General features: G+C 41.7%; 1 protein-coding gene across 2 annotated transcripts in view; it reads right to left on the bottom strand.

Moving 5' to 3' along the window:
- The window catches only part of MKLN1 (muskelin 1), a 383,297-nt gene extending 360,745 nt beyond the window's left edge, over window positions 1–22,552 (bottom strand). For both annotated transcript variants that reach the window (XM_043872031.1, XM_043872033.1), the window contains exons 1-2: window positions 22,408–22,552; window positions 1,012–1,134 (exon numbers count right to left, since the gene is read on the bottom strand). The gene's annotated coding sequence lies outside the window, so the exon portion shown is untranslated. The remainder of the gene's footprint in view (window positions 1–1,011; window positions 1,135–22,407) is intronic.
- Window positions 22,553–25,050: the final 2,498 nt, after the last annotated feature.

Raw genomic sequence — 25,050 nt, 5'->3', positions numbered from 1 at the left:
CTGAAGCTGAAACTCCAATACTTTGACCACCTGATGCAAAGAACTGATTCATTGGAGAAGACCCTAATCCTGGGAAAGATTGAAGGCAGGAGAAGGGGATGACAGACAATGAAAAGACTGGCTGGCATCACTGATTCAATGGACATGAGTTTGACTAAGCTCCAGGAGTTGGTGATAGACAGGGAAGCCTGGCGTGCTGCAGTCCATGGGGTTGCAAAGAGTTGGACACGACTGAGCGACTGAATTGACTGACTGACTGACTGATGCTGAAGTTCCAACACTTTGGCCACCTGAAGGGAAGAGCTGACTCGCTGGAAAAGACCCTGATGCTGGAAAAGATTGAGGGTAGGAGGAGAAGGGGAAAACAGAGGATGAGGTGGGTTGATGGCATCACCAACTCAATGAACATGAGTTTGAGCAAACTCTGGGAGACAGTGAAGGACAGGGAAGCCTGGCATGCTGCAGTCCATGGGGTTGCAAAAAGTCAGATATGACTTAGAGACTGAACATTACCAAGGGGCTCGAGAAGGTTTACAGAGGGTGTGCAGTGAAGAGTTGTCCACATGCAGTGTGGCTGAACCAGAGTTGCTTCTGAAGTTTGCTTACACTGCTCATGCCCTGCATTCTGAGTGTGCATCTGATCCAAATGTTGTCCAAAAGTGGACAGAAAGTCTTTCTGGTTTCTCAAAATTCACTTTTTTTTCTACATGGAGTCATATTAGGAAAAACTCAATAGAATAATGATAAAGAATTTAAATAGTCATGAAATAAGAAAATCTGAAAGGATATAATATTTCAAGGCACTTTGCAACATTTCATCATATGCATAGGACATTCAAACACTATGAGACCAGCTAGACAAGCAGGGAAGCCAGTCATAACTCCTGATCAAGACTCCAGAGAGACAGTTTAAAAATTACTGCAACAGAGTTTAAAAATTATTGCTCTACAAATATAGTATAAGGTTGAAAATGAAGTAATGGAGGAAAAAATAGAAAAGCTAGCACTTACCTTATTCCAATCCCTTTTCTCAAGTATGGAGTGGGTTATGAATCCAAAAGTTTATGGAGAGTCGAGAGGATGGAATGCTTGGGGGACCCCAAAATACAGCTCAGAGAGTCTGCATTCTGAACTCTGGAAGAGAAGCCCATAAGGGACAGATTTGAAATCTAAATCTATTAATTACTCTCTGCTCATGATTCTATTGTTGATAAATTCTTCTTAATAGTTTTAGATAATCTTCAAATCTCTTTGATGTCAAAGAGACTTGATAAATCTTTGTTTTGTAAAATCCTAATTGTATCCTCTGATTGGAAATTTATTGTCTATTCTCACAGCGACATTTTAAACTCTGTTTTCATTCATTGAGCATCTACTTTGTACCAAGTACTTTGTTGGTTCTATGAGTCCAAAGGTAAATGAAGTAAATATGCTTCCTGCTTATAGAAACCTTTCAGTAGAGCTTCCAGTAGAGGGCAAGACAGAAGCAGGAAAGGCAGTTCCCACAAAACAGTGTGTTATAAAGAGAAGACTATCAAGAACTCTAGGAGGGACACCTAACCCAGACTTTGGGAGAATTGGAAGTTAGTGCTTCCACATGGAGACTTACAAGGTATGAAGAAGTTAGTCCAATAAAGAGGTGAGGCAGATCTGTTCCAATGGAGGGCACACGGATGCATATTTTGAAGGTGACAGAAATGACCAAGAATCTGAATACTGAAAATAGTTCAGGATAGCTGAGACACAGTGGTCAGAAATGAAACTGGAGAGGTTAACAGAAACAATTTATACAGAGCCTTACAAGCCATGTCATATAGGAAGTATAATCTACTGAAGTTTGTGATGGCTTGAATGCTGGCGTTTTGAAGGGGAGAAGTTTAAACTGGTGTTCAGTTTTTTGACTTGGACAGCTGAGTCCCTGGAGAAGGAAATGGCAGCCCCGACTCCAGTATTCTTCCCTGGATAATCCCATGGACAGAGGAGTCTGGCAGGCTATAATTCAGGGGGGTCACAAAGAGTTGGACACAACTCAGCGACTGAGCGCATTGGGTGGACAGTGATATCACTCACTAAGACATTTTCTTAAGAGATGAGTCCAGTTGTGGTCATGTTTGGTTTGGGATGCCTGGGGAACACTCACAGGTTATGAGGAGGCAGTTTGATCTGGAAATCTGAGAGTACAGGTTTAGGAAGCATCAGTACACGATAGGCAACAATAGAATCCAAGGGGATGAAAGAGCTTTGTGGGGAGAGTGTCATGGAAGAGAAAAGGGCCCAGGAGAGGAACCAGAGTAATATCAAAACTTAAAACGTGGGCAGAGAAAGGATTTCCTCCACCCCCTCACCCCCCCCCCCCAAAAAGGAGAGCAAGAGAAGATAAAGCCAGAGAGAGGGCAACTAGAGAGAGATTTCAGGAGGGAAACTAGTGGAGTGAGATATCACAGAGGACAAAGGAAAAGCAGATTTCAACAAGCAGGTTGTGGTCAACAACAGTAAATGCTGTCAAGAGATCAAGTGAGAAAAGCTTGATAAGCATCTATGGAGGGATTTCCAAGAAGGTATCTGTCCAGTTGGGTGAGAGCCAGGTCAGTGGAGGCAGAAGGCAGCTCACAGTGAATTGAGGAATCGGTGGAACCAGTGAATGTAGACAACTGTTTCAAAAAATTTGCCTTCAAAGTAGAAGATATAATCCCTAGATTTTTTTTGCAAAAGTAGGGACATGAGGCCACCATGAAGACTCACCTACCACCTTTGCATTAGCTTAATTACCTCATTGCCATGCTCTTGGTAGGGATGGCCTGTGTGTTGAAGGTGAACCAAGACACAATGGATGAACACTGTAAGGGGTCTGGATGAGAGAGGAGGAGCAGGGCGCAGTCAGAGAACAGGCACCAGGAGCTAGAAGTCAGCTGGAGTTACTACGCACACAGAGGCCAGGAATAGTCATGCTGGACAGGCAGCCTACCACCACCAGCTCTGTTATCCTCAATCCTTCACAGCTGGTGTTTCCATTCTCACCCTTTCATGACATGAAGTAAAGTTTCTGACATTCACAACAACTCCTCAGATCTAATCTCAACCCCTCTTAGTTACTTGTACTCCAAAGAGAAGATAGGAAAGTTCTGGCCTGGGTGGTGCTAACAGGGAGCGCAGAGGCAATGGCAGTAACCAACCTGAAAAGGTTGCAGTGATAGTGACCTGAGCCTAAAAACCAGGAGCTGAATTAGGCCCTAAATCAGTAGCAAAACTGGCTGCATGGCTTGATTAAATGAAACATTCTCAATTGCAATCATTCCAGGATATCTAGGTTCTCTAAAATGCACACTGTGACTGAACTGGAAGGCTTAACTGTCTTCAGATTGTGATTACAGCACAGACAGGAGATGAAGTATCGTGGTAAACATCACAAATAAAGACGGTACTTTTGTCCTGTGTGGAGACTAGCTAAGCTGCACAAACCGAGTTTCTGGCTGAAGATTTTTTTTTTTTCATTTTACTCAACTCAATAATCATTTACCCACTGGATACTGCTTAAGGGGCAGAGTCTTCATCTAATTCTCATTTAAGGAGACTGAAAAGGAAAAAATAAATAATAATACCTCATTTGTGTATCGTGCTTGTCTTTCAAAGAAGACATCATAACCCATTTTATACGATCTAATTTACATTAACAACCCTTTTATAATGTAAATACTAGTAAGGGCTATTATCATTTTACAAAGGATGCATGGAAGAAACCAAGGCATGCAGGAATGAAATGAGGAGTTCAACAATGCAACTTCCATTTTAGAGATGTAATAGCGAGCTTGTTCTTCTTTTTGGTTTTACAAGGAAGCCATGCTTTAGAAAAACATGCTTATTAAGCTGTTACCTTGCCCTTAAATTTTAAGATGAAAAATACCTTGCTTAAAAGAAATCACAGGGCCAAAATGTTCATTTTGTTCCACAGATCAAAACTCTCTTCCAAATGTAGATGAAAACCAATCAATTCCTATCACCCAACTCTGATTTTAATCAGCACAGTTCTCACCATCTTGTGCCACACATATTATGAGTCGTTTGTGAGTATTACTCTCCTCTTTACATACATTAGGCTGCAGTAATCTTATCGTCTCAGTTGGACTTGGAAACTGCCATTCTATGTACTAATTATGCATGTATGTAAAGTCATTGACACGTTCATGTTTGTATGAGCTTCCCTTTGGGTGGGGTAACATTTTTCTGATCTTTTCAGGTATTCATTCACTCATTCACTCATTTATTCATACTCTCAAACACTCACACATCCATTCAACAAGCATTGATTGTGTGCCCCAAATGTAAAAACATTACCCTAGATGTAAAAGAAAGAGGAAGAAGACAAAAATCATTTACTTCAGGAAACTCAGAGCCCAGTGAGGGAGTCAGAAGACCAAACAACTGTAGTTCAGTGTGGTAGGTGTGGAGATGGAGTGACACATAAAAATAGTCAGGGGACCATAGAGAGGGGATTGATCTCTAGCGAGGAAGGCCTCTTAGGTCTGTGTATGCCAGGAAGAAGGAGATTTGGGTATTCCGGGTAGAGGATATAGCATGAGTAAAGGCATATATAAGAGCATCTTGTGCATTTGGGGAATCACAGGAAGCATGGTATAACACCAGGTTCTTCAATATTCTATGACTGGTTCTGTTTCATTATCCAGGCCCTGGACATTAACATGTGTGAAGAGAAAAGTGAAACTCTTAGTCACTCAGTCGTGTCCTACATTTTGTGACCACATGGACTGTAGCCTGCCAGACTCCTCTCTCTGTGGAATTCTCCAGGCAAGAATACCGGAGTGGGTAGCCTTCCCTTCTCCAGGGATCTTCCTGATCCAGGGATCGAACCCAGGTCTCCTGAATTGCAGGTGGATTCTTTACTATCTGAGCCACCAGGGAAGCCCCAGGATGTCAACATAAATAATTTTATGAAGGGAAATATATGGTCCCTGGGTTGTCTTTAGTCATGTAAGTAAAAATATATTTTACATGGGATCTGTACCAAGGTACTTTTGGAAATACTATTTGAAAAATGTCACACAGGTATCAGGTCAAAATCAAAGCTTGGGTCTGGTCTACCCAAAGTTTGTATTCTCCATATTTCATCTCCAGGGGGAGGCAGGTAAGAACGGCCTACCTATTCATCAAATATAGGTAGGTGAATACTTAGTCCACCTCCATTATGATGTCAGTATAAAAAATTTATATAGAAATACTTCCAAATACAGCATTTTCAAATGCACAACATTGGGTGGGTCAGATTTTTCCTGTTTACCTCTTCTCAATCATTCAGCCTTGGTACTGCCCAGCCATCAAAAACCAGCCTTATAGGTTCTCATCAATACCCCTACACACTAGCAAGAGGGGTTTGGAAACAGTCTGAAAATTTTGCACCCAAGTCCCTGCAGGGACAGCTCTTTCCTGAAGCTTCTGAGAAGTACTGCATGAAGGTCTTTATGCACCTTTATGAACCAGGTCAGTAATCGATAAAATGCAACCACTACAGAGAACTCACACTGAAACTTCCATAGACTAATCTACTGCCTGGGTAGTCCTACTCTAAATTCCCTGTTAATTACTAAAAGCTTTGCACCACCAAACTGCATCCTTGTTTCTATTTGGAAACTTTTCAGAGACTCTAAAAGTTCAAAATAACTAATCTATGTTGGTTCCTGACCAATTATAGAATCCTCTTTAAGACAACATTTTCAATTTGGCTACACCCTGCAGCATCTGGGATCTTATAATAGTTTCCTGACCAGGGATTGAACTCCCACCCCCTGCATGGAAAGCAACTGAGTCTTTTTTTTTTTTTTTTTTTTTTTTTTTTATTTTTTTTGCAACTGAGTCTTAACCACTGGATCACCAGCAAAGTCCCTCTAAGACATCACTTCTTCATTCATCTACTCCTTGACCCACTCAAAGAGCATCAACTTCCTCATTTCTCATTCTCTTCAAGCCAATCCTGTTTAATACTGACAAATCCAGTCAGTATTTGTCCCCCACACTCCCATCACTTCATAGCAAATAATGGGGAAACAGTGGAAACAGTGGCTGATTTTATTTTTGGGGGCTCCAAAATCACTGCAGATGGTGATTGCAGCCATGAAATTAAAAGACGCTTACTCCTTGGAAGGAAAGTTATGACCAACCTAGACAGCATATTAAAAAGCAGAAACATTACTTTATCAACAAAGGTCCATCTAGTCAAGGCTATGGTTTTTCCAGTAGTCGTGTATGGATGTGAGAGTTGAACTATAAGAAAGCTGAGCACCGAAGAATTAATGCTTTTGAACTGTGGTGTTGGAGAAGACTCTTGAGAGTCCCTTGGACAGCTAGGAGATCCAACCAGTCCGTCCTAAAGGAGATCAGTCCTGGGTGTTCATTGGAATGACTGATGTTGAAGCTGGAACTCCAATACTTTGGCCACCTGATGCGAAGAGATGACTCGTTTGAAAAGACCCTGATGCTGGGAAAGATTGAGGGCAGGAGGAGAAGGGGACGACAAAGGATGAGATGGTTGGATGGAATCACTGGCTCAATGGACATGGGTTTGGGTAGACTCTGGCAGTTGGTGATGGATAGGGAGGCCTGGTGTGCTGTGGTTCATGGGGTCGTAAAGAGTCGGACACGACTGAGAGACTGAACTGAACTGAACTTCTACTACAAACATACCTGTGAAGGTTGCAATGACCTCTGGTTGTCAAATCCACTGGTCAGTTTTCCATTCTAACCTTACTGCCCTCTCAGCAGCCATAATACTTGGCCCTAGTGATCCATCTCTTTTCACTGCAACATTTTCTTTGCTTTGCTTCCATCACACCACATGAGCTTTCCTTCTATCTCATTGTCTTTTCCTTTTCAGTCTTTTTTGCTGGGTCCTTCCTGATTTATGAATGCTGGGAGCTCCACTGGGCTTGGTCCTCTACGATTGCCCATCTAGATCATTGCTTTAAATACCATATCTCTTGTCCTAATGTCTGTCTTGGAAGCTGCAGAGGGTTTTTTCCCCCTAGAGACACTTAAGTTTGGGTTGGGCACTGAAGGAGGCAATAAGTTGGCTGAGAGTAGATTCTAAGGGAAAAGAGGGGGGAAAAGCACAAAAGTGTGGAAAGGCAAACTGCATTCACAGAAGAGAGGGAAGTCTGATGTGGGTTGAAAATAACTGGTTAGGGAGGTTGTAGTAATATCGAGAAGAACCTTGATTTACAGTTAAGGGACTTTATGCTGGACTTCACACTGAAGACAATAAGCATGAAAGGTATGAGAGGTTCCTAAATAGGGAAGAGATGTGGTCATTCATATTAAAAAAATAAATAAAGAAAACTGTAGTAGCAGGATGATGGCTGAACTAGAGTAAAGGGAGGCTGGAGCCAGGAAAGCCAATTAGAAGGTCACCGTAATAGTCTAAGGAAGGGATTACGGTCTGAGTCACCATAGCAGCAGGGGGATGAAGAGTAGTGACAAATCCAAGGGAGATTTAGAAGTAGCATTGAGGACATAGTTATTGATTAGATAGCCACTTGGGAGTAGGGGAGAGAGGCCAAAGTTGAAGTGTAATGACATTAACTAAGCTAAATACGAGGAGAGCAAAAGTCGGGGGGAAGGGAGGATGATATTAAGTTTGCAGTGACTATAGGATATCCAATGGCAAATGAAAGACATGTGTGCGGATCAGGAGCAAAGTTTGGACTGACTATATAGGTTCAGAAGTCAGGGCCCACGGGTAGCTAAATTCTCAGAATGGATGGGATATCCTGAGGAGGCCATAGAGTGAGAAGAGTGCCAAGACCCTGAGGGGAAAAAAGCATGCAGGCAGCAGTCAGAGGAAGAGGAGACTGGAAAGGTCCAGAAAGATAGCATGAGAATGGGACAGAGTGAAGTCTGCGAGTAAAGGGAGAAGAGACCTTCAAAGAAGAAAGGATAAACAATTCTCTCTGAGGTAGGATGAATGCTAAAGTCTGGGGATCAGATCTGATGAGCACAGTTCCTAGAGCTTTGGACGTCAACCTGGAATGGATCAAGTGAAGACTCTTCTTGGAAGTTTGACTGTGAGGGAAGCAGGAAATGGCTGGGAAGAAAGTGGAGTTGGGCAAGGTGTAGACATTTTTTTATTTTAATGAGATGAAGTCTTTGGTACAACAGATGGCTAGCTAGATTCTGCTTAAACAACTCTTGTGAGTGCACTACCCCACAAGACAACCTCGTTGCATTTTTTTAACCAGCAATTGATCACTCAGTTCAGTTCAGCATGTATTCGTTAAGTACCTGCTATGTCCAAAGCATTGGGCTTGGCATTCCAGTGCCTAAAAATATATGCAAAACACGAGGTGGATTTAGGATATTCAAAACTCACAAAGAAGAAAATCCATTGTAAGTCCACTATTGAGATATTATCACCATCAACATTTTCCTGTGTCCGTCCAGTCATATTTTTTTTGAGCATATATATTGAAAAATAAATTACCTACATTGTCTGATATCATGGCATCTTCCACAATCTGCTTCCTACTGGATGCACAGTTTTCATCAAAGGAACATACTATGATTTATAGAATATGTCTTTTCGAACTTTTAGGTTATCTCTAAGTGTTCAATATTATAAAGAAGGTATGCTTTACTAAGTACTCTTATATTAAATGTTGTGAGTGTTTCTGGTTATTTTCTTAGGATAAAGTCTTAAAAATGAAATTACTCTTTTAAATGGTTTGCACATATTAAGATTTTAAGTACATAATGCCAAATTGCCCTCTAGAATGCTTGAATCAATTTGAAAGTGAAAGTGGCTCAGTCATGTCCAACTCTTTGCAATCCCATGGACTGTAGCCTGCAGGCTACTCTGTCCATGGAATTTTCCAGGTCAGAATACTGAAGTGGGTAGCCGCTCCCTGCTCTGGGGGATCTTCCCGACCCAGAGATCAAACCCAGGTCTCTGCATTTCAGGCAGATTCTTTACTGTCTGAGCCACCAGGGAAGCTGATGAACCAATTTACACGCCCCTTATTGTATGAGGGTGTTTATTTCCCTGAAGTTTTATCCATGGAAGTTATTATTTTAAAGTTCTTGACAATTTCTTAGGTACAAAGATATCTGGTTTTATTTGGTGGCTCAGACAGTAAAAAGAACCTGCCTGCAATGCAGGAGACCTGGGTTTGATTCCTGGGTCAGGAAGATCCCCTGGAGAAGGGAATGGCTACCCACTCCAGCATTCTTGCCTGGAGAAACCCATGAACAGAGTAGCCTGGTAGGTTACAGTCCACGGGGTCACAAAGAGTTGGACATGATTAAGTGACTAACACTTTCATTTTTCTTTCACTTTTCCTTTACTATTAACTCTGGATCTTTTTCATTTTAATTGACCAGTTGAATTCCCTTTCTTCTCTTTTGCTTTTTCATATTCTTTACCCACATGGCTTGTTCATGTTTTTTACCTTTCTCATGTTCTTTACACTTCTTTTTAAATGTATTTTTCTCATAAATTTGTAAGAGTACTTTATATATAAAGGACACTACCCTTTGTCATATATATATTTGGTTGCAAAAATTCTAGAATCTCTCATTTATCTTTTAATTTTGTTTGTGGTACTGTTTCATCTACATAAACTGAAAAGTTTCAAGTAGTCAAATCTATAAATGTTTTTCTTTTACAAATCATAAACGTTTATTCTTTCACTCAGGTTTTTACCACCCTAAGGTCAAGAAATGCTTACACCACTTTCATTTTTCAACACATATCATTTCTCTTGTATGGGTCATTTTTAATATTTAACTCTCTATTTATTGAAAATTTATTTCATTCCTTATTAATCATGTTTGTTCTATCCTTTGAGGATGGTTTGGTTTCAGGAAAGAGAAATCTAACTCAAACAGTCTTAAACAAAACATTGAATCTATTGGCTCCCATAAGTAGAAAAGTTCAAAGACTTCAGGGGCATGTTTACCTAGATGGCTCACACAATGTGGAGAGGATTTGATGTTTCCTTCATTACCTCTTCGCTTTAGTTCCTGGTGAGAGCTCCATTCTCAACAGACTCTCCCCTCCTGGTCCCTAGATGGTGGCCAAGAACTCCCAGGTTACATGCTACTGCATTCACTTCCAGAGGAATGTGTCTTTGTCTTAGCATTACCACAAAAACCCTGATATTTTCTTTCCTTGATTGGACTGATTTAGGTCACATGCTCATACATGACACAGTTGCTGGAGCCAAGGGGATAAAACTCACTGATAGACTTAAGTCTGGACCACATGCCCCTCACCCTGGAAATAAAGGTGGAGTTAGTTTTCTTAAAACTACATGGATGTCCTACAGAAAAGAGTGACTGAGAAAGAGGGATGCATTCAAGAAGGCAACTAAGGTAAGGGACTGTATCTTTAAATATCAAGATCATTTCTTTTGATGAAAAATGGCAAATCCTCTGCCATTTGAAAACATTTGTTCTACCGCTATTAATGCAGTAGAAATTAGAGTTAAGATCATGAAAAAACATGATCCCTTCCTTAGGTAAGAAACCTTTTACATTCAAGTTGTATAGGGATCACCTGGGCATATAGCAGTTTCAAAAAGTCTAATCATATGCGGTTGGAAGTTTCCTCCATGGCCAACTAATCTATAGGTTCTCTGAATTCCTTCTTTAAGACAGGCTCCATAGACCCAGTAGAAATAAGACCATAGCTCTAATTCGCCCCTGAATCCATTCTGGTAAAGTCTCTGTCTCCTGGCTGCTTGGTTTTCTGGTTAGTTATTTTGGCGATCCCTTGTCTTTTTTTTTTTTTAAACCATAAGTCTTACCTATACACTTTGCAATGTCTTCTCCTGGCTTGTGACCTGAGACCTATATACCTTGACCTAAATATCTTCTTAGAGGAGGCCTCCAAGGAGTCAGCTAGAGCTAACTAAGTTGGCCTTTGGAGTGCTGGGGCTTTAAGTCGACCACATAGTGGTTCAGAAAAGGCAGGACACAATAGAAGCCACGTGCTGTGAGCCAGGCACAGCTCAAAATGTCCTGCCCAGGGCAAGCCATTATCTGACCCCACGAATGGATTAGTGCCCTTATAAGAAGAGGTGATCTCTCTCTACCTGTGGATACAGCAAGAAGGTGTTCATCTGCGTCAGATACCAAATCTGCTCAGAGCCTGGTCTTGGACTTACTAGCCTTTAGAACAGAGAAATAAACATGTTTTTTTGGATAAATCATCCAGTCAATGGTACTGGTTATAGCAGCTCCAACTGACAAAGACATCATCCTCCCTGCCTCTGTGAGCCTGGACAGCGACTGTACAGTGACTTGGCTTCTATGGGCCAACAACAGTCTCTCTCTACCCCTTTGTAGAGGTTTTGATCACAGTTTTTCTTCTTGTCTTAGTCCTTTCTCTAGTGCTTGCTGTTCCTCTGTTCTTCAATTTATTGTATGATATACCATCACTTAATTACTGTTTTTACAGCCCTCCCCCAAACATTGCAATGCGGGAGACCTGGGTTCAATCCCTGGGCTGGGAAGATCCCCTGGAGAAGGCAACAGCTACCCTCTCCAGTATTCTGGCCTGGAAAATTCCATGGACAGAGGAGGCTGGCAGGATTACAGTCCATGGGTTTTAAATGACTGAGAGACTTTCACTTTCACTTCTTTCCGCCCAAAGTCAACCACAATAAATACATCTATTGAAGACATTTTCTAATTTTAGAGGTATTAAAAATGTGTAGGGAAAGCCTTATATATTAGCGTCTAGTGAACTAGACTATAGCTGGATGATTCTGGCTTTAAGCCACCTATTAACATCAGTCTGCTTCATTCAGTAGCACTACTCCTTATTATCTTACTATAGCAAAGAAAGAAAGTGAAGTCACTCAGTCGTGTCCGACTCTTTGTGACCCCATGGACTGTAGCCTATCAGGCTCCTCCGTCGATGGGATTTTCCAGGCAAGAATACTGGAGTGGGTTGCCATTATCTTACTATATCTATAAACAAAAAACAAACAGAAAACCATTGTCTCCAGTACTTTTCCCAGAGCCTACTTGTCTCTGGATGTTAAGCCCTCTAGCGTTATTTTCACAGGTCTGAGTCCTTCTTTAGAGTGAGGTTTCCCCTTACTCCTATCTATTTTCTGTGAGTGTCCTTTAAAAATAAGAGCTAATCACACGCTTCTTGAGCAGCAACATTGATCTTTTTTATTTAGGTGCTCTCTTTTCTGTATTGAAATCACTGGCTTCATAAGAGTTCAAATTTCAAGTCATTTTACTACTCTTGAGCTTTCTTTCCTAGTTCCTGGCCAGATAGAGCCTTATGTCCATATTTTCTCTTAACCTGCTCAAGTCTTCTTTATATCCGGTTAGCAAGCAAAGGATTGCCTTCTCTGGCTACTACATATTCAAGGATACCGTGGTCACTTACTTTAAGCTGTCTGTCACTTCCACTTCACCAACACATTCTTCTTAGCTGGTTAGAATTAAGCATAGAATAGTACCTCTTCAATAAGCGATTAGTTTAAATTTAAGTCATGCCAACTTTATTTGATGCCCACTTTTCAGCAGAATGAGCTTGTCAGTAGATGTTGAAGTTCTCCATTACCCCTATATTGTGGCCCTGTGCTATTAATTCTGTCATTTGTATTGGGAAAGCATTATTGATGTTGCCATAACAGGATCACAAGGCATGTTAGAACTAGCTGACAAAACATGGCCAGTGGAGAGAGTGTGAGCCCAGTAGGGAGTGAAGAGCTCTTTCTAGGGTATGGGCTGTGAATACAGAAGCTGGTTTGGATTAGGGCAGCTGAGCTATGCAAGACCTGATGTCTCTCACCAAGGTGAAGTTCAAGAAGCTACTAATACTAAGAAGTCCAGCATGAAGGCACATGTGTACCACAGTTAAAGGAAACCATGGCAGGAGTGTGGACAGCAGAATACAACCCTCTGGATTCGGACTGGTCAGTGATAAGCTAAACAAGACATCAGAATCAAGGTCAAGAAGACCAGGGTTTAGGAGAATGTCCCAAATCTAAAGCGAATCTGGATGCGAGGCAAAATGACCAGAGATGGAAGGTGTGGAGGTCAAGGTGGAGGCACAGAATTGAATAAACATGGAGTGGGAGGTGTAATAGGAGGGACCTGCAGATGTCAAAGGCTCACAGCTGACCCGACTAGAAGGAAGCAAGATGCTGGGGCTGATACTGATGACATACTTTCTCTCTAATCAGAACTAATCTTGGGGAGCTTGGAGAGCTAGAACTATAGGCAGAGCCCCTTAGATAATCCAGCATCATGTTCCATCTGGAAGGCAAAGGCAAGACAACTAGCCAGCTGCCTTATTGTAAGCTCCTATGACAACGTCACTTCTGCTTTTATTTTGATGGCTCTGCCAGCCATCCATGTTCAGGTTTGTGAGTTTTCATTTGTATTCCTAAGTTCTTAACTCACACCGGTATTCTATTTTGCCTTTAATTGTGTGTTTCTTTTGAACAAATTATGTACCTTCATATTGGTGCAATACAACAACTAATGCCCTGGTGGCTCAGCTGGTAAAGAATCCACCTGCAATGAGGGAGACCTGGGTTCGATCCCTGGATTGGGAAGATCCCCTGGAGAAAGGAACAGCTACCCACTCCAGTATTCTGGCTTGGAGAATTCCATGGACTATATAGTCCATGGGGTCACAAAAAGTCGGACACGACTGAGCAACTTTCACTTACTTATTACTTACCGTGTACAGGTACCATGCTAGCTGATTTACATACACTATGTCTTATTTAATTCCCACAGCACCTCCTTGGGAGGTGGGTATTATGATGCCCATTTTAAAAAGAGGAAAATGAAGCTTATATGGTTTATGTAATCAGCCTGAGGTCACACATCTGGGACACAAAAGTGCTCAGGTTTAAACTTAGTTTTTGCCTGCCTATCTGAGGCTTAAATGACTATATTTATACTGTAATACATTCAAACAATTCTCACTGACACCTGTCAGCCACTAGACTTTTTAATCTATCTTCTATCCTCCTTTATCTCTAACTCCCTAACAGTACTGCAGTATATAAAAGTGATCATTAATAAGTATTTACTGAATGAATTAATGTAGCTTAAAAATGTGATTAGAATTACTATGTCCTCTCTTGGTTTGGGTGTTGATATAGACAAGTGATAAGAATTCTTCAGTTTGCTCTATAGAAACACTACATTGACATGCATTCATTCATTACATGGCTGAGAAGGGGCCAACACTGAACTGAGGAGACATACTAAGTCAGATGTAGGCAAATGTGTCTACATGTTCAAATAAATTTGAGAAGTTAAAATAAAGGGTATATATGAAACAGATTATTTTCTTCAGAGCTCTGAATCTGAAAATCTTTCTCAAGACATGGTCTTCTTGTTTGTCTGAAATCAGAGCTTGCCAAACTAACATCCATGGGCCAAATCCAGCCCACCCCTGTTTTCGCATGGCCTGTGGGCTAAAAATGGTTTTCACATTGTTAAGCAGCTGAAAAAGATCAAAAGAAGAATGATACTTCATGACAAGCAAAAATTATATGAAATTCAAATCTCATTTTCCATAAATAAGGCTTAATTGGAAACACAGCCAAGGTCATTCATTTCCTTATTGTCTATGGCTGCTTTAGCACTGCAAAGGCAGAGCTGCGTAGGTGGGGCAGAGACTGTGTGGCCCACAAAGCCTAAACTATTACCCTTTACAGAAAAATTTACTAGTCTCTGGTCTCACCAAGTAATACAGAATGTTATAACATTTTAAATATTGTTTAAGTGACATCTATTACTTTGGTATCTAACTAGAGGACCCTGGACCCAAAAGTCATGACATCTCTTCTGCGGTGTAGAAGGTTTCCACATTCTCTGGACAAAGTCAAACTCTTTCCTCCTTTGGCATCCTCTCCATTCTCTCCTGACAGCAGTAGCAGCTTTTGGCAGAAACGATAACAAACTGAGAAGCTGGTGGTTTCTCTGAGAGGTAGTATGTTTCTTCCTACCCAAAGCCATTTTTCTCTCTGATGGGAAACTGGGGCTGGGCATCCTTATGAGTGGTTACAGTGTATTACAGAAACGTAGTGGCACAGAAATGGATTCTCCAGACTCCATCAACCGATTCAAGGTGGTATGATGGAGTCACACTGGTGAGGAAAAGCAAATTGCTCTTTTTGTCATCACCCAGGACCTAAATAAAGACAAAAATGACTCAGAATGACGAGACACAGGTGAACATTATTTATCAAAATATTTTCAGGAGGCATTTAACATCCCAACAACGTGGCATTGTGAGAGCTCAATTAACATGTAGCTCGGGAGTAAAACCAAGGGATCTTTCTAAGATCAAGTTTGGTTTACAGTACAGTTCAAGAGAATGTGCTTTATTTATTTATTGAGACACAAAGACACATAACTATTGTTGCTGTTTTTTGTATCTCTATTTCTCTTTATCTTTCTGTATCTTTGTCTTTCCAATTTAACAAAAATACACTGATCATTGATTATACCTGCGAGGTACAGGGAATGCCCTAAGGATATAAAAATAAATCAGATAATTGCAACTTTCAAGGAGCTTAGGTTTATGAGCAAAACAAATTATAGCGATCTTCCTGGACTTTGGGGCAGCATTTAACATGAGTTGATGTTAAATGCTTAATATATTCTTAATATATCCTCCTTAATATATTCCTCTCTTGGTGGCTTTAGCCCCATCGTCTCCTGGTTTTAGTTCTCTGGTTTCTGATTCTTGGTCTCCATTATCAGGTCTTTTTTTTTTTTCCCTCTCTATTCAATCTCTAAATGATCAGAGTTTAATCATGGGCCTGCTTGTCTTTTGATTATATCTACCCTCCCTAGGTAATCTTCTCTCAAATTTATACATCCAGTTCTAGCAACTCTCTTGAACTTCCAATCCATATAATGAAACTGCAGTAAACATCTCCACTTAGACACATACTGCAATTCTGCAACCGTCCCAAGATGTTCCATCTCAATCACTGACGTCTCTGCTCATTCATCCCATCTTTGAAGAAATCTCAAGTCAGTCGTGATACTACCTCCCTCTCCATAACTCACCAATTCCATCCAATTGTCAAGTCCTTTAAAATAACTCTTGACTCTGATCATTTCTCTTCCTGAGCACACTATCACTGTAGATGAGGAAACCATGCCTCAAAATTTTTAACAGTTGCCCACCATTCACTTGCATAACTGTACCATAATTTATTTAACCATTTCTCTATCAATGGACATGTAGGTTGTTTTCATTCTTTATCTACCATAAATAATGCTTCAGTAAAGATACTAGAAGAGTCATTCTTCAATATCTGTCAGTAGATCTATTGGATAAATATAGAAAAATGGAGCTGCTAGGCCAAAGGCTTTGTACATTTAGAAATTTGATAAATACTGCCAAGTTACCCTCCACAGGGGTTATGTCAATTTTCATACTATTGACAAAGTAAAGTAATACCCACTCCCCAGCCTGGCAAACTAAGTATGCTAATTAAACTTTTTGATTTGTGTCAACTCAATAAGTAAAATAAAGGAGAATACGGTGGCAGACGATGAGATGGTTAGACGGCATCACCAACTCAATGGACATGAGTCTGAGCAAACTCCGGGAAATGGTGATGGATAGGGAAGCCTGGCATGCTGAAGTCCATGGGGTTGCAGAGTTGGACACAACTTAGCAACTGAACAACAACAGTATGTAAAAAAATCTCTCTTATTGCAGTTGTAATTTGCATATTACTTGTTATGAGAAAGGCTGAGCATTTTTGCATATTTTAAAGACCTATTTGTGTTTCCTTAACTGCTAACTGTCATATCTTTTGCCTACTCTTGCAGGAGTTTTTGATGCTTTTCTTATTGATTTGTAGGAGTGCTCTGATTTTTTTCTTAAATTATCCAATTTCCATATTCTTTCAGAATCCTAGTAATTTTTAAAACTCAGAATTTAATCAAATTTTCCCCAATAACAAGTAACCCTCAATTTTTAAAAATTTATTTTTCAATTGGAGTACAATGGCTTTACCGTGTTGCGTTAGTTTCTGCTGTCCAACCGTGTGAACCAGCTATATGCATAGATCCTCTCCCTCGTGAGCGTCCCTCCCCCACATCACACCCCCCTCGGTCATCACAGAGCACCAAGCTGAGCTCCCTGCCCGCACAGAAGCTTCCCACTCTTTCCTTTACACGTGGTAGTGTATGTACGTCAATGCTACTTCAAATGTTAACTCCTGTAGGGGAGCCCATATGAAAAGCTCAATGTAGAAATTATGAATTGATTTGCAGAAGTCCTGACTACCTGAAAATAGCTTAAGACTGCCTATACCTATATCTGTGCTATGTCATTTAATTTTCCTAACAGCCCTATGAGGCATGTATTATTATTAACTCCAAAATAAAGCTCAGAGAATATGAATATCCTGGGTGACACAGCTAAGAACTCTTCCACACCTGGAACCTTAAAAGTCTAGTAATCCACCATCACTGGCCATTCCTGAACCACATCAGGCCCTGGTCCTTGATGCCTCTAGTTTCTGATAATCAATTGCTCTTCTCTTTTGTCTTTTATAAACATGCAGTGAACATTTTTAAGTACCTACCATCTGCCAGGAATCCTCATGGGGTTTACATTTTAGAAGGGTTCTCATTTATAAGAATAAAAACACACAATAATAGAGCTTTACTAAGATGGGTGGGAAGGGACAAGGAAGGGTACTTTCAGCCAGGTGGTCAGGGTGGACCTGCTTGAGGAGGTGACATTTAAACAAAGATTAGAATAATCAAATCCAGGAAAAGGACATATCTAGGTGAAGTCCTTTAAAAACAAGAGCAAATCTAATGTATTCAAGGAATAGAAAAAAAGACCACTGCAGTTGGAGTCAGAGGAGAGTAGTGGGAGACAAGATCAAAGAGAGGTGGTCTGGGATGCCACAGAAGGCTTTCTGCCACGCAAAAGAGTCTGGACTTTATTTCAAGTGCAATCAGAAGACAAGGAAGGATTCTAAGAGAGAAGTGATATGATCTATGTTTTATGATTTATGTCACTCTAGCTGTGTTGTGGAGAGAGGAGGCAAAAGTGGAAATAGGAAAACCAATTAGAAGCTATTACAGGAGCCCAGAAGATGCTGTCTGTATTAGGGTGGTGGCAGTGGAGAGAGAAAGAGACAGATTTTGGAAATGTTTTTGAGGGTTAGAGTGGACCTAAATTCTTTATGGAGGAGACATTAGAATGGAGGAAAAGGAGAACTATGAATATCTACATGCTTTTTGGCTTGAGCAAATGGTGGATGGTGATGTCATTCAATTGGAAGAAGCCCAAAAGTACCCAGAATTTCATATTACTATATTATTTCCTTGCTTTCCTATGCATCCTTAACCTCACAGATCATGATTTTCTCTTCCCAATATTTTCATTTTCCTTCCCTACCTAGTCTTTAGTCCTTCTTATCCAAAAGAACTTCCTCCATCTACTGCCTCTACTCATATCCACTCCTCAGTCCACTGCAGTCTGGTTACTATCTCCTTTTCCTAATAAACTCCTTCTTTCTGGACATAACACTGACCTTGTTAAAACCAAGGAATTTTTATTTTTCTTGACCTCTCTCTAGCATTTCAGACTATTGCCAATTTCTCCTTGACTTGTCCGAAACTACTTGTTCCTGGTCCTTCTGCCTCTCTGGATGTTCTTTTTTGTGTCTTTATTTCCTCATTTCTTCAATGTTTGCATTCCCATAAAGTTTCAGAACAGGCCCTTCTCTCTTCTTACTCTATACCTTTTATCTTGAGGATGTCATCTACTTCCATGGACTGTCACTCATTCTGACGATTCCAGCACATCTTTCTCTCCTGAGCTCTCGGCTCCCCTGTGTATTTATGTAGTAGAAAGCTTCATTTTGATATCCTATGGATACTTCAAACACCATGTTTCAAATTAAACTAAATTCCCTCCTCAACCTATATCTCTACATCTTGGTGAATGGTACCACCATCTTTCCATTTATCTGAGCTGTACATCTTCTCCTGTTCCTTAATCCTGCAGACATAATAATAAAGTTCAATTTGTTCTATACTCTCAATTTCTCTTGAATCCTTCTCATCTCTCCATTTCTATTCTTGTTCCTTAGTTTAGATGTCCATCACGTCTATCCCCATAATGCTGAAACAGCCTCCGAGATAGTCTCCCTGCTTATTGTGTTGCTCACACTAATAAATTCTCCAAACTGGAGTGAACTTTATAAAATGGACATTTGATCACCTCACTATGCTCCTTAAAACTCATCAGTAGTTCTCCACTGGCTTTAGGGTAAGTTGAAACTTATTAGGAGGATATACAAGACTTTTCATAATACAAGACCTTGCTGATCTTTCTGGGTTCTGCTATGCATTCATACAAGACAGAATCTATTACTTGCTGGGCTCTGTCCTTCACCTTCAACTCTATGGGCACACCTTCTTACCCTCAGGACTTTACACATAATGCTTTCTTTGCCTGGTCTACATTTCTCTTTGAGTTGCCTACTTGTCTGGATTATTCTACTTATGCTTCAGATCTACTCTCTAAATTCATTCTCTATGGTTAGGGACTGTGACTATGCCCAGTGAAGGTTAAGTATGTACCTTTCCAATGAGCTCCCATGTTGCTAACATCCTAGTATTGTGTGATCAATTATACTTATCTGTCTCCTCATTAAACTACAAGATCCTTCAGAGGAGACTGTGTTATTCATCTTTGTATTCCCAGTGCCTAGCACGGTACCTGACACATAGCAGGCACTCAATAATGAATAAAGAAAGTGGAAGAGTTGGGTTTCAAAGTCAGATCTTCTCTGTCTGGCACAAATCTCACATTTCTTCATGCTACTTCTTAACATCTTGAGCCTGAAAATCTTAAAAATCTAGGTATATTTTTGCCTGTAACTAATTAAAATACAGGCAAGTAGATAACTAACTCCATGAGAGTTCAGTTAATCATGTATTTCTTTAATAGCCTTTATTCATCATTCCACCATTCTGCTCATCAAAGTACTTTGGGTTAAATACATCTAAATTGAATGATCTTTTGATACACTTTTACATCCTTTCTACCTTTCATCCTGTTCCTTCTACGACACCTGAAAGTAAGCAGAGTTAAGTACATTGGGAGTCAGGTAGATTTTATTCCGTCTGGCAACTGACACTATAAAGTGATGTGTCAACAGCATACTCTTTCCCATTATGATTTCTTCCAAGGTTTCTATGGATAGGTATTAAAATTTCAGTGCCAAAATTTAACATTGCAAAATTCAGCTAAAATTGAAATTTTTATGTAGTGAGTTCAGTATAACACAGAGTTCTATAAATAGAAAGAATCTTAAAGATTCTGCAGCCCAGCACTTCTGTTTAGCTTTCATGAGGAAATAGACAGGAGAAGACTTGTAGAGCTCACCCAAAGTCATCCAGCCTATTAAAATTTCCTACCTTTCAGTTGGCTGGTCTCTTCTCAATGACATAGATACCCTATTATCTTCCATCCAAACAAATTATCTACATCAGAACCTATCTAACTATTTACATAGTGCTTATCTTTATGATATTGCCTTTTTTGATATCCTTGTTATAAAGAGAAAGGAACTGAAAACTAAGCAAGGCTGTCTTATCCAGGGACATAGGAGAATTGGTAAAAGAGACAATTAGCACAAAGAGATGGGCTTCTATTTGTACTGTAGCCTTGTAATCACACTCTGTTCTCTGAGTGCCCCAACGCTAACCCAAGCTTATTTGTACTTCTGGGGCCTGGATTCTATTCAGTTCTATGCCTTATTTAGTCTAAATGATTTCTCCAGCACCAGTGTGTATTTTTTGAGCTTTATTTTAGAAATATCATACTTAAACCTCCCCTCAAATTGAGTTTGTTTTAGTTCTAATGCTGAGGAATGAAGATTCTGGGTAAAAGAAATAAAGATGATGGGTTTTTCTAGGCTTTACATTTCAAGAATGGTTTTCTCAAATGGCAACTGGCAGTATACCTTATTCCTCAAATTATGACATTTTCTCTGGGAATTAGAATTTAATTGGGATAATTGGTTTTCACGGCAAGCACAGATTTCTTTCCAAGAGTATCAGTTTGATAATATTTTACCAGCTAAAGCTATGAGACCAAATATAAACCAGTTCTGAGAAACAGGAAGTGAACCTGACTGGTCTAGTCTGCGTGTCCCTGGTAGTGACGCACATACAGAAATCAAATTAGGAAAACAAGATATGTGGGTGTGAGGGAGTCGATAATAATTCAGGATGCTACAACACAAGCGAGAACTCCTTTAACCAAATGCCATTCATTTTAATACCACCCTGAGAAGTTTGATTTCCACATAACATACGAGTGATCAGAAAGCAGGACGAGCTTGAGTTCCCTAGCAACAGCACGTGCTTCTGAGACAGTCATTAGCCTTTCAGTTAATCCCGCCAACCCCTTACTGCTAATGTATGACTGACATTTAAAAAAAAAATGATGTTGCAGAAAGTGCTTTGATTTCCAGGAGCAAAATGCACAAGAATAATATACATACATATATATAATATATATGTGTGTGTGTATGTTAAGTTGTCCTGAGAACTGCACTCAGGTAAAAGAAGCAATTTTCCTACATGCCCAGCCTGTCCCCATGTCCCCATGTTCACTGCTTTTAGTTCTACATTTCTGAATCCCCTCCCAGTAAAGGGCAGCAGAGGTGAAAATTCTTCAGACTTTAAGACAGTCCCCTCATCGAATGTAAATCATAGTCTGAAACTGGGGTGGGCAGTTTGTGTAGTAGGACTGAGGCTGACAGAGGGTAAGGTGGGAGGGAAACCGTAAGGCATAGTTTTCTTTCTCCTTTAAACAGAATAAATTACTCTGGTTGAAGCTGCTTGGGAAAGGAGGCTGGTGAAGGGAAAGAAGCTATTTTTCCTATTGATTGTTTAATTGCACCAGAGGCTGTTTGTCCAAGGCGACTGGCCAAGAGCATTATGTCTGTGACTAAAGTGAGGTTGGGCAGGTTTCCATACCCTTTCCTAGTTTTCAACAAGACAACCCATAAAGCTCAGCCAGGCTATAGGAATAGAGTGTATGTCGACTTCTGCTACTCAGCTGTACCCTAAAGCGCCAGGGCTGATGGGATGATGGTTTTCTGACTCTGAATCATTGCCTCTAGCTCGGTCCTTGGTTCAGGATGCACTACTCCTCTGTGTAGCCTGGGTCACCTGCGGGGCGTTATTCGAACGGTACCTATTGCCACTGGTCATCCTTATTGTGGCCTGGGTCCCTTTCAGCTGGACACTGGGCTCCTTCAGTTTGGCCAGGGTGATTCCTAGATCTCCCCGCCTCCCCACCTAACCCCCTGCGCGCTCCCTTCCCAAGGCGACCACCTGCGCCGCCCCACTTACCATCTGCCCCGCGGGGAGGGCCCCCCGGGGTGGCGGAGCCCTCCCTGCTCCCGGGCGGCTCTGGGGGAACTCGGTGTTTGCCTCCAGCCCTTCGCTACCGGAGAGATCAGGTTCCTCCCCTCCTCCCCCTCCAGCTCCGGCCGCCGCCGCCGCCTCCTTCTTGCATGACACAGCAGAACCGCAGCTGCCGCAGCAAGTCCCAACCATCCGCCCAGGAAGCGCCGCAACCGGGACTCGGGAGGGGCGGAGGGGGAACCAGGCAGGGGCCACCGCCGAGGGGGATGCTTGCCCCCGCTTTGCACCACACACTCTTGTCCCAGCCCAGGGGCATGGGAACAAAATCAGGCTCAAGCCGACCAGGCCAAGCCCATGAGGAAAGCTGGGGGTTCGGCGTCAGAAGGGATGGGACCAAAAGAAGGGTGTGAAGGAGATCCCAATTGAGGCAGGTCATTGCAGGGGAAGAAGGGGAAGAAGAGGCCGAGAAGTCGAGGGCCAGACTGTGAAGGAGAATAAAGGAGGTCAAAGAAAGGTAAGGAGGTAGAGTTGCAGAGAAGGGAGACCGAGCTGGGAAGGGGAGGGGACCTGCTTTGGAAGGAGGACTGGGAGGGAGAATTTGGGGGGGCCTGAGCTAAATATCTAGGCGGCACAGGGTGAATTGGGAGGCAAAAGCAGGGAAGGGGAAAGGGATGGAAGAATTAGGCGTTAGATAGTAAGGTAAATATTGAGGGACATATTAAGGAATCAGAAGGGATGTAGTGGAGATCATGCATCATGGCTGATAATCAGAGGGAAACTGATGAGATGGAAAGAGATACAGTCAAGGCAAAGAAAACATGATCTTCCGCCCCACTCTTCAGTTTCCTATGAAGTTTTTCATAATGCTGCCAGTCCAACAGGGAGTTTTCCTTATAAATTGAAAAGCATGAACTAAAACATCACAAGAGCCGTTTAGCTTGGATTTACAGGATAAAATCCTATGATCCACACAATCTTTAAGGCAGAGGTTTAGGATTGGGGGTTGTGATCCAGTAACACGGAAGGCTCTAAAAACTAATGTTATGGATTCACACATAACTGGACTTAAGTCATTCAAAGTGTCTGTTAAATGCTTCAGTTAAATGCTAGAAATGATGACAAAGTTATTGGTTCAAAATATATAAAGGCACAGACTTTTTCTCTGTATACAAACTATAAATCTATAGGTAATTTCTAGCATCTAGCACATCCACTATGATTAAGGGGAAAATGTGTTTTTCTGATTATTTGATTTCCCACCAAACACGATACGCATTTTACAGCAGATCAGCTGCTTCTATTTGAGAGAATGTGGTCAGAAGTAATGCAAAAGCTGCCACTTTGGTTTTGTCTGTACCTTCCAGGTCATATCGTCGTACCTCACTTCCTGACACAAACAAGTTTTTACTGTTGTCAGCAACAAAGTCCTAATATAGCTGCGGAAGAGAAAAACTGCATTGCATTTGCCTCCTGCAAGCATCATCAACAGTTACCGGAGGAATGTTGATTCCAGAAAAGCTTTAAAGCTGGTACGATGGTAATTATGTATCAAATGCCTGATTCTATTTCTGTTATTATTGTTTTGTCATTTCTGAGCCACCCAAGAACTGGCTGAACTCGCAGAGGGACAAGACTGGTTCTTCTTTCTGCCTCGGTAAAATTTAATCAGACCTGATAGAAAACTCATTGCTCTAGGGGAAAATAAAGTAGGAACCACGAAATGTCATCTTAACAGAGCGTGGGTTTTGTGACTGTAGGAAAGGATTTAAGGACGCTCCTTCTGTTCGGTTTCCTATGTAATGAGCAAAGGCTACACGCACGCACAGACGCCACAGCTCCCGGATGCTGTGGCTCGCTCCTCTGGGCTTCTGCAGCGCCCGGAGCCCCTCCGGGATGCCGCGAGGGGCTCTCGGTGGGTGGTGGTGGGGGTACGGAAGGCTGCGGCCGCCGCCGCCAGTTCTGCCGCCGCTGTTGTTGCTGCTGCAGTCACGTGGGAGGCCCTTTAAGTTTCCATAGAGAGGCCTCTCCGGTGTCACATGATGGACATGATATAATGAAACAACATTGTGGAGAGGAAAGCATTAGGGGAGCCCACGGCTACAAAAACAAGTGAGTGAGAAGAGGTGGGAGGAAGAGAAACTACGCCACCTCCCCTGCAGCCGAGCCGCACGCAGCAGCTCCCCGCGGGAAGTGGGCGACGCCGGCGGGGGGGAAGGGAGACCCGGTCCGCAGCCCCGGCCGAGGGGACCCCCGCCGCCCACAGCCGAGAGAACAACTTTTAGCCGGCAGCCTCGGCCAGGACTGCACCTGTCTCCGGAGCCTCCATCGCTCCTCCTGATGATCAAAGAGGAATTCTAGAAGACTGTGCTCTACAAATATACATGCGCATCGTTTTCCCCCTTGCGTCTCGTCCGGAGGAAGGAAAGAAGAAAGGGATTAAAGCGGCAGCGTGTGTTCAGCCCCAAGGTAAGTTCTTGAGGTTGGGGAAAGCCGGCCCAGCAGGACTTCGGGATGGGAATTTTGTTCTCCGTTTGGACCTCTCGAGATGAAAAGAGGCATCCCCTCACTGCTGCGAGGCGGCGGGCTCGATGGTCCAGCAGAAACATTTGCACTGTGGACTCTGGTTAT

This window comes from Cervus elaphus, chromosome 18 (genome assembly GCF_910594005.1).
Source record: "Cervus elaphus chromosome 18, mCerEla1.1, whole genome shotgun sequence".
In the NCBI taxonomy this organism is placed as follows: domain Eukaryota; kingdom Metazoa; phylum Chordata; class Mammalia; order Artiodactyla; family Cervidae; genus Cervus; species Cervus elaphus.
This window is presented reverse-complemented; position numbering and strand designations above follow the sequence as displayed.